This window comes from Rhinatrema bivittatum, chromosome 1, assembly GCF_901001135.1.
Source record: "Rhinatrema bivittatum chromosome 1, aRhiBiv1.1, whole genome shotgun sequence".
NCBI lineage: Eukaryota > Metazoa > Chordata > Amphibia > Gymnophiona > Rhinatrematidae > Rhinatrema > Rhinatrema bivittatum.
This window is the reverse complement of record NC_042615.1, coordinates 432,822,842-432,839,811: the sequence shown is the minus strand read 5'-3', so window position 1 is coordinate 432,839,811 and position 16,970 is coordinate 432,822,842.

Sequence of the window (16,970 nt, the reverse complement as noted above, 5' to 3'; positions counted from 1 at the left end):
TCGTCAGGGTAGATTCCTTGGGATAGGGAGCAGTTTATGATGTTAGCCAATGGTCTGGAGATAGTGTCCGGAATGAGAAGCAGTAGTTTTGTTGGAATATGGGCTGATGGGTGGCTGGATGGTTTCAACCTCTTGAGTATGGACTCAATCTCCAGGGGGATTGTGGACTCGAAGGAGTCCAGGATGGCTCCAGAGTGAGATGGGGTGTTGGAATTTAGGGGGGGGGGGGGGTAGAGTTGGTGGGGAGGAGCACTAGTGTGTTTGCAATTTTTTTCTGAAAGAAGAGTGCTAGCTCATTTGCTTTGGATTGAGCCTGGTCGTCTGGGATAGCAGGGGCAGAGGATTTAGTGAGTTGGGAAACATAGGAGAACAAGGCCTTGGCATCAAATTGTAGATCGTGAATTCTGCTGCCATAGAAGTCTCTTTTTGTCGTAAAATGGAGTTCTTGTAGAGATGGAGGGTGTGTTTATAGTCTGACAATGTCGTGGAGTTGGGGGCCTTACGCCATTTGCCTTCCTTGTGTCTGAGGTCTTGCTTCATCCGCTTAAGTTCTGGAGAGAACCAGGGTTGTTTCCTTTATTGAGTTGAGTTGATTATTTTCACCGCTTTGGGGTATAGTTTATTGGCTATTGACTCTGTGATATTGTGCCAAGATAGAAGGGCTGAGTTGGGGTTGGTGGTATCCAGGCTGGGGAGTTCTTTGGATAGATATTCACTGAGCGTGTCGATGCACATGGTTTCCTGAAGTGGATGGTGGAGAGGGATTGAGGGAGATTAGGGTTTCCTTGAGTCGTGAGGGTGGCTGATATCAGTGAATGGTCTGACCAGGGAACAGGAGTGCAGTCTGGTATGCTATTGAATGATATGCTGGAGTTTATGAAGATGAGGTCGAGCGTGTGTCCTGCTTTATGGGTAGGTTTATTGATGATTTGTTCAAAGCCCATAGCCCTGAGAGTGGTGAGGAAGGCTTCACAGTTGGGGTGGGTGGTGAGGCATCGACATGAAGGTTGAAGTCCCCCAGTATCATAGCTGGTGAGTCTGTATTGATGTGTTTGGCTATAGCTTCTATGAGGGGGGAGGCATCAGTATCTAGTAGTCCTGGAAGGCATATACTAGAAGAATTTGAACATGCTTAGACTTCAAAAGACCTAGTTCAAGTTTGGTGGAGGTCTTGACTGGTTGGGGGCTGAGTCTGAATTCTTTTTTGGTGACTAGAAGAAGACCGCCTCCTCTTTTTTTTGTCTGGGGATTGAGAAAATGTCATAAAGGTGTGTCGGTAATTGATTTATCAGGGTTATGTCGGAGCTTTTGAGCCAGGTTTCCGTAATGGCACAGATGTCTGGCTTTCAGTCCAAGAGATAGTCGTTAAGGATGTGAGTTTTCTTTCTCAGTGACTGAGCATTGAAGAGGGTTAGCAAGAATATCGTAAGCCCTAACAACTGCGTGAGGGGGGAAGTCATGATTGGGATGAGGGATCTAGTTGTATGGCTTGGGAGTAGTTGTGAAGACTTCGTGTGAAGAAGGTGGCGATGATAGGGAACGTTTGCATAGTGCCTTCTCAGAGAGTGTAAAGGGGAGGCTTATTTTATGCCTGAGCAATTAAAGTTGCTGAAAAAAGGGAATAGAGGAGCCGATTAAAGACTAACGATAGTCTGTGGGCAGACTCTTTGGGGGTGAGGAGTGGCTGATGTCTAGTGGAGGTAAGCCCTGGATGAGGGGGATGTTGGTTATAGAAGAAGGTGGTGGGGTTCTTAGTCGGCGAGTGGCCCGGATCTTAGCAAGGATCACACGAAGTGGCTGGTGTCTTAGAGTGAGACCGAGTGCTGGGTAGCTGGGAGCTGGATAAGTGTTGAGAGAGTGTCCGTCTGCTAGAGTGTGTTGAATGAGCGTCTGTCTGCTGGAGAGTTGGTTGAGAGTGTTGAGAGTTGGTTGAGAGTGGGGAGCTGCTTGAGAGTTGAGTGATCGACCGTCAGCTTGAGAGTGTAGAGTGAGCGTCCTTCTGCTGGCGAGCTGGGGCTTGGCTGGAGTCTGAGCGAGAAGGTGCTGGAGCGCTGGGAGCAGGATGAATGTAGGGTGCGCGTCCATCTGCTGGAGAGCTGGTTGAGAGTGTTGAGCGCCGCCTGAGAATGTTGAATGGTTGTCAGTCTGCTGGAGAGCAGGGGCTTGGCTGGAGTCTGAGAGGGAGATTGAGTGCTGGAGCGCTGGGAGCAGGATGAGTGTAGAGTGCGCGTCCATCTGCTGGAGAGCTGGGGAATGGCTGGAGTCCAGGATTGAGTCCGTTTGCTGGTGGGTTGGAAGGGTGGTTGACTTAAGATCCGCAGACCCCTTTGTTGCACTCCTTAGGCGTGCGACGCCTAGCGCCGTCGCGAGTCTTTTAAAGGGCTCCAGGGCTCCTGCAGTGACGTCGGGCCTCGGTGGGCGGGATTACCGCAGCTTTTAAATTTATTATTTTCTTTCCGTTCATTCCCCTTCAGCTTTTCCTCTTCGGATCGGGGGGGGGGGGGGGCTCTGGCTGGGTCGGCGAGAGGGGCCGCCCGCCTCACCTGCCTCGCGGGAGGAAAAGACCCAGGTCCACCTCCCCTGACCCCGACGGGTCAGCGCCGAGTGCACAGGGAGGGCCGACCTGGAGAGGTGAGCGGGAGGGAGCCAAGAATGAGGTACTTCCACTTAAGTACCTCGTTCTTCATCAATAATATGGGAAAATGTTGTAACATGTATATAAGCACTCTTGTAATACAACCATTTTAATCAATTTTATCCTCCTATAAAAGGCTACTGGCAAACACCTTCAACTCTCCAGCATTCTCTCCATTTCCTTCATCAAAAGCTTTATATTCAGTTTATGTAAGTCGGATCTCTTGAAATTGTGAGCCCCCAAAACATGAGATCTTCCCCTGCCTACACTAATGAGAACAGCCCCACCCAAGAACCCCTTGAATACGCAGACTCATCAAGTGCAAGAGATTTATCCATCTTATTTTTAGGCCTGAAAAGGTGGCAAAACCCCATAATCACTTCATTAATTTAGGCAATGCTGTCTTTATTTCCAGAGTCCCCTGCTTAATATCTTGAATTATGCTCATCCATTAATAGATGTGTAGAGATAAGGGACTCCCCTGCCTAATACCCTTGAAAACTGCTCCAAAATTATTCCAAAATTGCACCTGCTGCTCTAGGGTTTTCATACCAAACTTTAATGACATTTGAAATGACAGATACCGGCGTGTCCGTGAAGCGTTAGGCCAGCGCACCCAGGATACTGTATAGCGCTCTATACAGTAAAATGGGTTGCGCGGGCCTAACACTTCACGGACGCTTCTTGGACGCAGCTTGCATTTGCAAGCTATTTACATACAGTATCGAGCGGTAGGTGAGCCGGACTGTGCGTGCGGCAACTGCGGGTGCGCCCGGCCCTAACGCAGCTCTTCCTACCGCTACTTACTGTATCGGCCTGTTAGATTTTAAGCCCTCTGGGGATAGGGAAATACCCACACTACCTGAATGTAATCCACTTTGAAGTGCTGAAAAAAGTGCGAAAAGCAGAATATAAATAAATAAAAATAACTGAAGAGAAAGAAGAATGTCCCAGGTGATCACCTGGGACATTCTTATTCCAACCAATAGGAAGATTGATGCTAGAAACCCAGACAATGCTGTAAAGGAAAAAAGCAATCAAATGATATTGCAGATAGAGGTGTCAGTACCCAGCAACTATTCAGTGGATCGAATGGAGAAAGTGAATATCTTTAAGTACCAAGAGATGCAGAGACCAAAAAAATGTGGCAGAAAGATACAGAAATACTCTGAATTATATTGGATGTTACTGGCCCAATTAAAAAGAATGTCAAAGAACACTTTGATATGTTGCCTATACAGATTACATTCTATGAACTCCAGAAGGAGATATTCATTGGCTCAATGCAAGTACAAATAAGGTCATTAACAGTAAAGTTGAGAGATTCAGATACTTTCCAGCATACCCTGTTGTGAAGGGGTATACAGGAAAAAAGCACAGAATGCCTTAAAGCATGGGCTCCAGAGATCTGGCCTGGTCCACCTTAAACCCTGTATAGCAGGGAATACTAGTTCCGGAGCTGAGATCCCTAGGAAAGGAATATATCTAGCCAGGCCTAGGAGGATAGAGGAGGCCCTGAGGAGAGAAGGGACCCAGGGAAGGGCCAGATTGAGAAGCTGTAAGTTCATTTGCTGATTTTTATTTTTTTTTAAGACTGCAAAGGTAAGCAGAGATGTTTTCTGTTGTTGTTAATAAAAATGTATGCAACATCATCCAGAGTCTAGTCTGGGTCTATGGCCAGCTACAGGCTGCTCACAGTGCCACATATATTATCAGTGTGGGGATTTCTATGCTAAGCTTGGCACAGGCAGAAAACCACGCCAAAAGAAGAGAAAAAAAAGTTGAAATGTTTTTTTCCTCCTCTCTCCCTTTTCCTGAAGCCTCACTGCAGCATGGCCAAGAGTTTTTACAGCAGGCTAAGGAAGGTAGCTCACTATATTTACAAGGAACATATACATATATATTGAGTCAGAGCTAAACAAGCAGGCTGTTTGTGTTTGTTCCTGAGGAAGAAGGGAAAGTTTGATTTCTTGTTACACAAGAACAGGCCAGGGCTTTCCAAGATAACCAGGTCTTATCAGAGTCTAGTAAGCTAACATGGTGTGATTAATTCAGACCTTCGCAGAAGAGCAACAGCAATATAAGCCTCCAGAACAGACCACGCCACCACCTTTGATGTTGTTCAAAATGAAGGCAGGTGAAGATCTGGATATATATTTATTTATTTATTTATTTATTTATTTAGTGTTTTTATATACCGATAATCATTTGGAACATCTAATCGGTTTACAGTGAACGGCAATTCAGCAACAGGCTTTACATATAACTTAGCGAACAGCAATTCAGAAACAGGCAATATATATATAACTTGGTGGTCAATGTAATTAATAGCTATGAGAGGAATATTTACTAGGTAGAACTTAGTTTAGATTAAGTGGTCGTTATATGACAAAATAAATACATACATATACATATAACTTGGTAATCAAAATAATTAATAGCTAGGAGTGGTATGTTTACTAGATGGAACTTAGTTTAGATTAAAAGGTCATTATATAACAAAATAAATACATACATACCATAACTGCGAAGGTAAAAAGTAATTGGCGGGAAAGGATATCTTCTTAAATATTTTTGAGAGAATTGCCCACACTACTGGCTGGCCAGAAGCCACTTGTACCATGTACCTGGAAAATTTACTTACCAGCAAAAGCCAAGCTTTTCATGCTGCCAATCCTGATGGAAGAGCCAATTGTTCCGATGTCAAAACCTCCATCCTGGAAAGAGCGGGTTACACTAAGAAACCTATTGGCAATAGTTCAGAAAGTGTATTGAACAACCTGGGGAAAGTCCACAGAGTTCTTCCATCAACTAAAGGATGCTGGATAGAAGTGGCTACAACCAGAGTTGAAGACAGGCCTTGATGTGGTCAATCAGATCCTCTTGGAGCAGTTTCTGAAGGGGATAGACTAGCCCATGTGGAATTGGGTATGTCGACACTCAGAGCTCACCATGGAAGATTTGGAGAGGGCAGATGCCTTCTATCAGGCTCAATTGATACCAGAATTGGTGCAGAGACTAGAAAGACAACCCATGGAAGCTCCCTAGCATGGCAGTGACAGTGTAGGACCCCAACAAAGCAGGACAGCTATGCTTCTGTACTCAAGAGCACAACCAACAGGCTCCTCCACTTGTTTCAACCGTAGGTAATCCTTTTACTTTCATAATTAGTTTTTGTGGTCTTTCTATTAATGCAATGAGTCCACCATAACCTATAGCTGAACTGAAGATTTGGAACTATTTCTATGACCATTATTAGCCCTACTGCTTAGGCCAAAACTGAATGTCTTTTTTCCTGAGTGATGTGACCAATATGAATTTTTATTTCTGTTTTCTTATAAACTTAAGTAAAAGCAGTCACTTGACTGTTATGTGGTCTAGATAGAATGCAATGGTGTCACCAGCTGAAGGTACTAAGCAAGACTTTGTGAGAGAAATTTACTCCATTTTCTCCTTTCAATTATCCTCTCCAACCTAGACATATTTTTTATCCCTTATGGGTCATTTCATGTTGCAGGTGGCTTTTCTGATTGAAACATTTGTCATATTCAGAACATTCAAATGGTTTCTCTTGAAGTAATGTCTCCAAATGGGAACCTTTCATATATTATTACATCAGATTTCATATTAAAGCTTTTATCATACTCTGAATAGTTTATGTCCCTTGTGGATTATTTCATGCCACTGTAAGTGGATTCTCTGATTGAAACATTTATCTAAATCAGAATATTTAAATGGTTTCTTTCCCATGTACGTCATATCACACATTCACATTTTGCTATATTGACAGAAACATTACATTCAGAATATGCAAATACATTCTCTCTAATGTGTATCATTTAATGCACTTGCAAACTGCCTTTTTGACTGAAACATTTATCACATTCAGAGCATTTAAATTGTTTCTTTTCTGGGAAAGTTACCACCAAATGTGTTGTTTTTGCACATAACTTGACAGGAATAAACCTCTTTCATAAGACATGATATGTTGGGGATGACTGCAAGCTCTCAAATTTACAGGTAATGCCATTCTTAGTATGTGTATTGGGCCAAAGACAGCCTCCTTCTGGAGTTCATAGGGTATAATCTTTATAGGAAACATATCAAGGGGCGCTTGGAAATTCTGCTTAATTAGGTCATTGGCATCCAATATAACTGGATGATGTTTGCATCTTTCTACCACATTTTCTTAGCATCTGTTTGTACCTCTCTGATAAGGGATGATAAGGAATCTGTATTTGTCTATTGTACCAGTCTTTTCTAAGGTAACTGTGAACTATCTTATCCGTAGTCCTTTATCCTGTTCTGCAATTACCAATCTCATCCCTAGGTTTAAATTCACCTTCTCCTCAACTACTGCTGTGTCAAATCCTGATCCACATGGGGGTTGCTGAAGTAGCTCTCTGTACTTCCCGCTGGTGTGGATTATTTAGTGTTTCTTACGATCTGATTTCCTACTGGAAAATGTATCACATTCAGAACATTTACATGGATTTTTATGGGGACGCTTCTCCAAAAGGGTTTGTTTTGCGCATACCGTAACAGGAATGAACCTCATTCATAAGCCATGGCATGTTGCAAATGATCTCCATCTCTCAAATGTATTGCTAGTGCCCTTCTTAGTACTTGCATGGTACCAAAGCAAGCCTCCTTCTGGAGTTCATAAGGTGTAATCTTAACAAGCAGCATATCAAGTTGTGCTTGAAAATTTGCCTTAATCAGACCAGTGGCACCAAGCACGACTGAGACTATTTCTGTATCTTTCTGCCACATTTTCTTGGTCTCTGATTACATCTTTTGGTACTTAAGGATCTTTGTTTTCTCCGTACGAGCTACAGAATAATCACTAGGTATTTACACTTCTATCAATCCACAGGTCTGAACTCACCTCTCTTCAACCACTGCTGTGTCAAATGTTGATGATCCATGTGGAAATACTGAAGTTTCTCTGTATTTCCCACTGTACTTATGCTTCTGCCAATTTCTGCCTTGTTTGCTGGTCTGATTTTTTTTTAAGTTTCTGCTCATTTTGCTAATTCTGTAGCATTATGTTCATGTACTGATGGATTTTCAGTCATTCCCCCTATTCTCTGGAATGATTTTCCTAACTTAAGAACTAAGACTGAGGATGGTTGCTTGCTTTTGTACTTCTACACTATTTGATCATTTGTGTCTGGCGATGCCATTAAGTATGCCTGAAGGCCTATTATGGTAGCTCTACAGATGAAATCAATTTCAATAAGATCCATACCATCTTCAGCTCGAGGGATGTACAATTTCAGCATGCACTAGTTCTTATAAATTACCTGATTGGCATGGTGGAGCTTTCTTGTTTTACATCCAATTCTTCAAGATATTTATGAGGCCAGTCTACTATTCCAAAACTGTGTGATAATGCAAGAATTGCAAGCTGGTTGATAGCTTGTATCTTATTTCATGCTATTAAGGCATTCTTCAATATCAGTTTCGCTCTCTTTTTCTCTCAATACTTTATGCTGAATTTTTCCACCTTCCTCTACTCCTAGATATTTATATACACCTTCTTTCTCCAGTTCCTTTATATTGCAATCTTCAGTCAAAGAGATGTTTTCAGTTTTGCTTAATTTTCCTTTAAGGAAAGTTGCCTTGGCACATTTTTCCAAGCCAAATGTCATTTTGATGTCATCTGAGAAATTCTTTACCACACAAATTTGTTCTGCAAAATGAGCATCACGAGAACTGTAGAGTTTTAAATCATTAACAAATAGTGAAATATCTTTGGTTAGAGGACTGGTTGCTCTAGGATTAAGACTAATTCCATAACCCAAGGAGTTAATGAGAGCACTCAGAGGGTTTAATGCCAGATAAAACAAAAGCAATAACATGGAATCTCCCTGAAATATTCCTCACTGGACCTTAATAATGGAGATGACATTTTATCCTAAGAACATAAGACTTGCCATACTGGGTCAGACCAAGGGTCCATCAAGCCCAGTATCCTGTTTCCAACAGCGGCCAATCCAAGTCACATATACCTGCCAAGAACCCAAAGATTAAATAGATCACAAGCTACTAATGCCAGCAACAAGCAATGGCTATTCCCTATTGATTAACAGCAGTTAATGGACTTCTCCTCCAGGGACTTATGCAAACTTTTTTTAAACTCAGCTATATTATCTGCCTTAACCACATATTCATACTCATAATTCAAGTGGAGTGTAGTCTGCCAAATTTTCATGGTGAACTTGATGTACTCGCTCAGTACAGGATTCACTTCGTCTATTTGAAGGCAATTTTTTATCCAAGAGTGTGGGTTGCTGTCAGCCTTTCTTATAATCAATCCATGCCATACTGAGGTTTTGATTGTACACACAGCTGGTATTTATGGCTTTATTTGGCCTCAGCTGGTATTTGTTTCTATAGGCTCCTCTTTTGTAACCTTTCTGTTCTATTGCCAAGACTTCCTGCATCAATTGCAGTGAACAACTTATAGACCGTAGGCAAGCAGGTTATTGGTCAGTAATTTTTGGGAACATTATTTGGATCTTTCTTTGGCAGGAGAAGTGTTCTTCCTGTTGTTAGCCATTGTGGAGTTAATTTGTAATGCGACATTGACCACAGTTGCCATGCCTCAGCCAGTGTCCCCTCTGTCCCCGGCCTGCTCCTCATTGCTGCACGCTGAGTGATGGTATCCCTGGCATGCCCGCACATTCCCCTAGGTGTGCGTGTACGTGCTGCTACCTTTAAAGCACCCACAGCAGGAAAGCATCTGGAGGTGCACCTTGATGATGTCACCAGCATGCACTACTTAAGGGCCGGCTCCGTGGCATACAGGTACCTCAGCTAGAGATCTTCCTTCGTTTTTGCTGGTGTTGATTGCCTTGCCTTGTTCCTGTGTTTCTAGCCTAGCTTTTCTGTGTTCCTGTATCTCCAGCCCTGCCTTGCCATGTTCCTAAATGAACTATCCTGCCTTGCCTTGCTTCTTTGTCTCCTGCCTTGCTCCTGTCCTTACTGTTTTGTTGTCTACTTTACCTTCGGATTGCCTTATTTGTTGCTGACCTTGGTCTGGGCCTTGTTTCTGCAATTAGCTGCCTGCCTTGACCTCAGCCTGAACTCCATCTCTGCTATTATCTGCCTGACCTGACCTCAGCCTGGACTTTGTCCCTACTATCAGCCACTTGTCCTGACCATTGCTTGGACCTTGCTTCTTCACCGGTGTATAGCCAGGGATCTTGTCGGAACATCTCCTGTCTCACCAGTACTCACAAGTCCTGCCAGCCCCCAGAACCCAAGAGCTCAACCTGCAGGGAAGGGAGTTGGTACAGGCAAAGAATCAGATCTTCTAGTCCTTATCTGTGGGTATTTCTGCTATCGCCTGCTGGGATCTGGCCCGTCTCCACAGGCAAGGCTGTACCAACTCGGTAGTAGTTCAGGGCTTACGTTCCCAAGCATGACACAATTCTGGCTTTCTGATCAAATGCTTTATGCAGTTAACTAGATCTTGATAGAGAAAGGTCAAATATTTTAGAGAATAGTTGGTCACTCCATCAGGGCCAGGGCTGATTTTAATCTGGCTTCCAGCTCAATTGTAGTATTTTCAGGCCATTCCATAGTTTTGATGTTTGACTGTTCTTTGTTCCTCTATATGCTGGGCAACCATTCTGCTTTTCTGTTATGTTCTACAGGATCTTCATACAAATTTATCTAAAAGTATTCTGTTTCTTCTTTTGCTGGTGGTGCTTTAACTGAACTAATGTTCTTCCCCAATTCCCTATAGAACCACTTTCTTTAAATGTTTTATTTGATGTTTCTGTTGTGAGCACGGAGGTGCGGTCGCTTCCTCTACAGGGATTGTGAGCCCTTGGGCTATGGCGTGGCTCAGGGAGGAGCCCCAAGACACACACCGTGGGAGGCAAGAGTGTTCAAGCAGGGGCTGGAGCTGGAACAAGGCTGGACCAGGATCAAGACATGGAACATCAAGGAACTGGAGGCAGACTCAGACCTCCACTGGACCCGCACGCACAGGTGAGACCCAGCAATGCAATGTTGGTCTCAACAGTAGCCCTCCGGCCATTTGGTAGCCCTTCCAGACCCACTGCTAGAGAACGAGTGTGTGAGGCAAGACAGAGACTGAGGGCAGGAACAAGACAAGACATGGAACTCAGGAACTTGGAAGACTCAGACGAAGACTCGAAGAACTTGGAAGACTTAGTCGAGAACTCAAGGAACTTGGAAGACAGATGAGGATTCAAGATACTTTGAGGACTCGGGTGAGGATTCAGGCACTAGTACAGGGTGAGTACCGCACCACAGCGAGCCCTACACAGCCGCCCATGGCTGGTCACAGACCATGCCAAAAGTGAAGCAGACTCCAGGCGAGAAAGTGAAGACTTGGAACCGGAAACATGTTGAAGATTCAGGAGAGGCCTGCACTGAAGCACGCCCTACATAGCCACCTGTGGCTGGTTGTGGACCACGCTGAAGTGGAGCAGGTTCTGGCTTGAGTCTAGGGCATGGACGGAAGCAGGAACAAGATACTCCGAAGACTGGGAACAGGATTCAAGACTTTGGAACTCGGATTCAGAAACAGATCTCGGCATTAAAAGCAAGGGCATTCTGGAAACTTGTGCTGCAGACATGAAGACAGGCCTTGTGCCATGAAGCGCCCTAAACAGCCTCCCATGGACTAGTCAAGGACCATGACAGTGGCACACCAGGAAAGGTGGACAGCAGGAAACCTGGATGCAGGACAGAGAGCCGGAGATGGGAACATCAGTACCAGGACTGGCACACAGAACATTAGGAACAGGGAACATCAAAACATTTATTTATTTATTTAACACTTTTCTATACCGACCTTCATGGTAGGGACCATATCAGATCGGTTTACATGTAACATCAGGAATGTGAAACAGGTGACGGAGGAGCTCCAACAAAGATCAAGACTAGGAACATCGGACGAAGGAGACCAGGAACATCTAACATCAAATGAAGAGCCATCTAGACATGAGGAGATCATGGAGAACCTTGACCAGAGGAAGACCACAGGCAACTGTGAGATCCGATGCGAAGACCCTGAGGAGAACAAGCTGAACCCTTTTATAGGGCTGGACAAGGCACAGGAGTGATGACGTCATGCATTGGGGCCGTGGGGCTTTTCCCGCCGCTGGCCCTTTAAATGAAGAGAGAAGGCACGCGCATGCGCCTAGAGGCCCAGGGACAGGCAGGAGCAGGCATCAACAGTGTCCCTGCTGCATGACTGAAGCAACGGTGGCGGCACCAGGGACGCAAAGATTATGAATACGGTGGCGGCTTCCTAGCTGCAAAGCAGGTGAAGTCGGCGGTGGCACTAGGACCCCGAGGAGGCAATCCTGAAGTGGAAATACAGCAGAGGGGGCTTTCATGCTGCATGAAGAGGCGTCCAGCAGCAGCTCCTGCTGCGAAGAAGCAATGGTGGCCTCTCCTGCCGCACACAGCGTGGTTGGGTTGCGAGGAGTGGCAGCAGTGATCCAGGGCAGTCTAGGCCGCAAGAAGACGTCCTGCGGTGTCGGGCCAGCGGGGAGGTGAGAGGCTGCTCACAGGATGGGCTCCGTGAGCAGCATCGTAACTGTTTCTCCCTGTCTTTTTTCTTCATATCTTCGCAGCTTCTGTTATTCCACTATTATTTTCCATTTATTATTAAATAATATAAATTTAAGATTTTCTTCTGTTAAAGCTGCATATCTGAGCTTTATATTTTGGATTTTCCTCAATACTTTCACTATCCTCGATCCTTTGTGGTATGTGTCAATCAATAATAATTCTGCACGAAGTTATTTAATTTTCTCTTCTATACACCTTTTCAAAGAGGGAGCTGTCATCTTTTTCCTGTACTTCTGGCCTTGCATATTTCTCACTGGGCAGTTTCTCCAGATGGGTTTATTTTGTGCATATCTTGATAGGAATGAACCTCATTCATCAGCCATGGCATATTGGGAACAATCTCAATATATCAAATTTACTGCTAATGTTCTTCATTGTACCAAACAAAGCTGCCTTCTGGAGTTCATAAGGTGTAATCTTAACATATCAAGATGCATGTGAAAATTCTGCTTAATCAGACCTGTGGCACCCAATATCATGGGGACTATTTCTATATCTTTCTGTCACATTTTCTTGGTCTCCGATTACAACTCTTGCTACTTAAGGATCTTTGCTTTCTCCATATGATCCACAGAATAATCACTGGCTACTGCCACTTCTATCAACAATGCTGTTCTTGTGTTCTTCTCCCTCACCACAATATCTGGTTTTCACAAACTGAATTTCCTGTCTGTGGGAATAGGAATATCCCAAGTGATCATAACTTTTTTCATTCTCCACTATTCTATTAGGTTGTGCTCCCAATGTTTGTTTGGCATGTTGATGTTTGTGAAGGAGTAAGGCCTCAACCCCAGCCCCGAAGACTGTCAGAGGAAAAGGGGAGAATCTGTCAACCCTGGGCAGTATCAGACAGCACTAGTTTAAGAAAGAACTCAAGGGAATCCCGGGGCGAAGGCAGGGGGAGTGTCCCTGTCCGGGAGGAACCAGCTAACTGGATAGGTCCTTCTCAGCCAAGAGAGACATCTTGGAACGTCCAGTGGCAAGGAAGGGGCCGGTCCCAACTTGAGGAATCTAGCGGAGAGCCAGAGGTGCCTGTCCAGAGTGGGGAGGCGCTACAAGGGGAACTGGAAGATGAAGAGGAGGAGATGGAGTTCATTCCGGCAGGAGAGAGCCAGGAGGAGGAAGGCACAAGCCACCCTTTGAAAGGGGAAGTTAGTGATGAGGCTATGGAAATGGAGTGAGCCAAAGAAGTATAAAGTGGGAGAGAAAAGAAACTGCATTCAGGTACAGCACACGTTGACCCAGGAAAGAAACTGTGGGAGAGCTGAACCTAATCAAAGAATTAGTTTGTGTGTATGGTCAAGCTCTGCCACAGGTGGGAGTTGTTTAAACCTGCTCAGGTCAGGAGCAGCTACAACTGAAAAGAAAAAAAACTGTTTCATTCCTTCTAGAGGAGAACTGCGATTAACTATAGGGTTTTTTTGTTGCTTTGAAAACCTGTGTGCTGAGGAGGGTTACTGTCTAAGGGGACCCTTGTTACATACCCTGTAAAGAAAGCCTTGGACGAGCGGGGTTTGTAAGCCCTTACAAACCGGCAACCAAGCGGATACAACAGGACAGTGCACCTGTTATGGTTTTGATGAATTGTTGAACCCCGAGGTGAGAGGTGTCTCCACCCACAGGGAGGAGCCCCGTGGGCCTCACCATCGCTAGGCGTGGTCTCAGCAACATAGGACACAGCTGTGAGAGAGACTTTATTAAGGAGAAAAGATAGTATATAACCCGAGGAGTGGGAAAAGTAATAAACACAGTCTTAGAGTAAATACAGTAGTCAGGATGATGATGTAGATACGAAGGTCCTGGTAGTGGCCCGCAGCGCGGGGTACACCCGCAGATTCCTGCAGGCTGATGGAGATTCCTCTGAGTGCAGATCCGGTAGTGGCCCACAGCACGGGGTATGCCAAGGAAGCTGTACTATAGATGCCAATGAGGCAGAGGTCGGTGATACAGGAACCAGGCCATAGACCTTGTATAGAAGATGTAGTCCTGAAGCATAGAAAGAGTAGCGTAGACAGACTGAAGAGCAGTAGTGGCCCGAGGAATGGGGTATGCCGTGGAATCTTCAATAAGTTGGTAGAAGTTGGAGAAATGTACTCACACAAGGAAGTCCCAGCAGAGATACCAGAGGAGCGAGTCAGGAAGTCCCAGGCAGGTGGGCCCTCCGAGGAGCGGATAGTCAAGATGCGGAAGAGTCCCTGAGGAGCGGGTACTCAGAGCGTCCGAAAGCCAGGAGGAGAGTCTGGAACAGAAGGATCCAAGTTAGAGCAGATTTAACAAGCGAGAGAACTCCTTGCTAACTCGTCTTAGCAATGGGCCAGTCAGTATAAGTTCACTAGTGGTGCTGACGTCATCGAGAGGGGACGCCCCCGAGGTTCCCACCATGACGTATTCATAAGGAGGCCCTGCGCGTGCCTAGGTGATGCTGGAAGTAAGATGGTGGTCAGCAGTGCCCAAGCTGTCCTGGGGACTCCGGGGAAGTCGGCGTTGGTTGGCAGAGGCCGCCATTCTATCAATGATTGACGGTTCAGGGTAAAAAGAGGTGAGCATGAGAGGTCGCAGCAGTCTGCGACCGACGGGTGCAACAGCACCAGCCAGCCAGAAGAGCGCTCTGGTGGAGGTAGGGCTAGCAGAAGGTAAGCCCCGAAAGAAAAGTTACCCCATTAGCAGGAAGGGAGACACCCTTCCAGTTGATTCGAGGAGAAAGACTGGGAACTCTCTGACTTATCCAGGCTGCGTGTGGATAAAATTTTATTTTACTAATGCTTGCAGTGGGCCCCCACCTAGCCAAGGGGTGCAAAGACAGTGGGAAAAAGGAGGCGTTGTTTTTTTTCTTTGTCGCTCAGCGGGGTTTAGCCTCACCGAGAAGCCCGTGGAATTTATATACATTTCTCTTCAAGTTTTTACCAAAGTGAGCCCTGGAGTCCTGCAGAGAGGAACAAGGGGTGGAAGACCCATCTGTGTTTGGGCGGACCAGGCGTGTCAGATGACAGTGGACCTTCAAGGAAAATTGGTTCTTACCTGCTAGTTTTCGTTCCTGTAGTTGCACGGATCAGTCCAGGACAGCTGGGTTTTGCCTTCCCACCAGCAGATGGAGACAGAACAATACTTCGCGGACTCTGTCCTATACCCCTGAGGTGCCACCTAGTATCTGTCAGTATTATTCAGTACCCAAGCAGAAATAAAGATATAAAAACCATAATTGGCAACCATAAAAAACTACCTCCCCGAAGAGCAGAGGATATGAAACACTGCATAAACCGCATGTAACGAATAAAACATGTTGAAAACGGAGCCCCAAAAGGGACAGACAATAAAACTTGCATAGAGGTTGACCAGCCACCAGCCGAGTGGGCTCTCCATCTTCTTCCCGGGCGGGCGTCTGGACTGATCCGTGGTACTACAGGAATGAAAATCAGCAGGTAAGAACCAATTTTCCTTTCCCTGTACGTACCCGGATCAGTCCAGGACAGCTGAGATGTACCAAAGCTTTCTTAACCAGGGTGGGACTGAGAGAGTCCCGCTTGGAGCACACTGACCCCAAAGGAACCGGGCTCTGGAGCCCTGACATCAAGCCGATATGCGGAGATTGCCAGGTGGCCGCCCTACAAATTTCCTGTGGTGACACCTGCTGACACTCCGCCCAAGAAGTCGACTGCGAGCGAGTTGAATGAGCCTTAAGGCCAGACGGAAGTGGACGACCCTGAACCAGGTAAGCAGAGGATATCGCCTCCTTCAACCATTGGGCAATCGTTGACTTAGATGCCTTCTGCCCTTTTCTGGGCCCACTCCACAGCACGAAAAGGTGATCCGAGAGCCGAAAACCGTTCGTCACCTCTAAGTAGCGCAACAGAACTCTCTTCACGTCCAACTTCTGCAACTCCTTAGCCTCTGGAGAAGAAGAGTCCACCCCCGCGAAGGAAGGAAGGTCCATGGACTGGTTCACATGAAAAGAGGATACCAGCTTCGGGAGAAAGGAAGGAACAGTTCTCAAGTAGACTCCCGCCTCGGAGATCCGCAAGAAAGGCTCCCTGCATGATAAGGCCTGCAGCTCGGACACCTGCCTAGCGGAAGAAACCGCCACCAGAAAAACCGTCTTTAAGGTCAGATCCTTCAAGGTCACCCGTCGCAAGGGCTCAAAAGGAGCAGAACAAAGCGCTTTGAGCCCCAGGTTCAACCTCCACGAAGGACAAGGACTCCGGACCGGAGGGCGAAGGTGCTTAGCACCCCGTAAAAAACGAACCACATCCGGGTGAGAGGCTAAAGGCACCCCCTGCACCTTCCCTCGAAAACTGTCCAGAGCCGCCACCTGCACCCGCAGTGAATTGAATGCCAATCCCTTGGCTAGGCCTGCCTGTAAGAAATCCAGAATTTCTGGAATAGATGCCTTGGCGGGCTGCACATAGTGGACGATACACCAGGACTCAAAAACTCCCCAGACTCGGACATACACCAAAGACGTAGAAGTTTTGCGGGAACGTAAGAGCATGGTCACCACCGCATCAGAGTAACCCTTACTCTTCAACTGGCGCCTTTCATAAGCCATGCCGCTAGCAAAAGCGATCTGCCTCTGCAAAACAGACGGGCCTCTGCCGCAGCAGCGTGGGAGACGGACGAAACCTCAGTGGACCGTCTACCGCCACAGTCAAAAGATCCGCAAACCACAGGCGCCTTGGCCACTCCGGGGCCACGAGAATCACTCTTCCGGCGTGCCTTT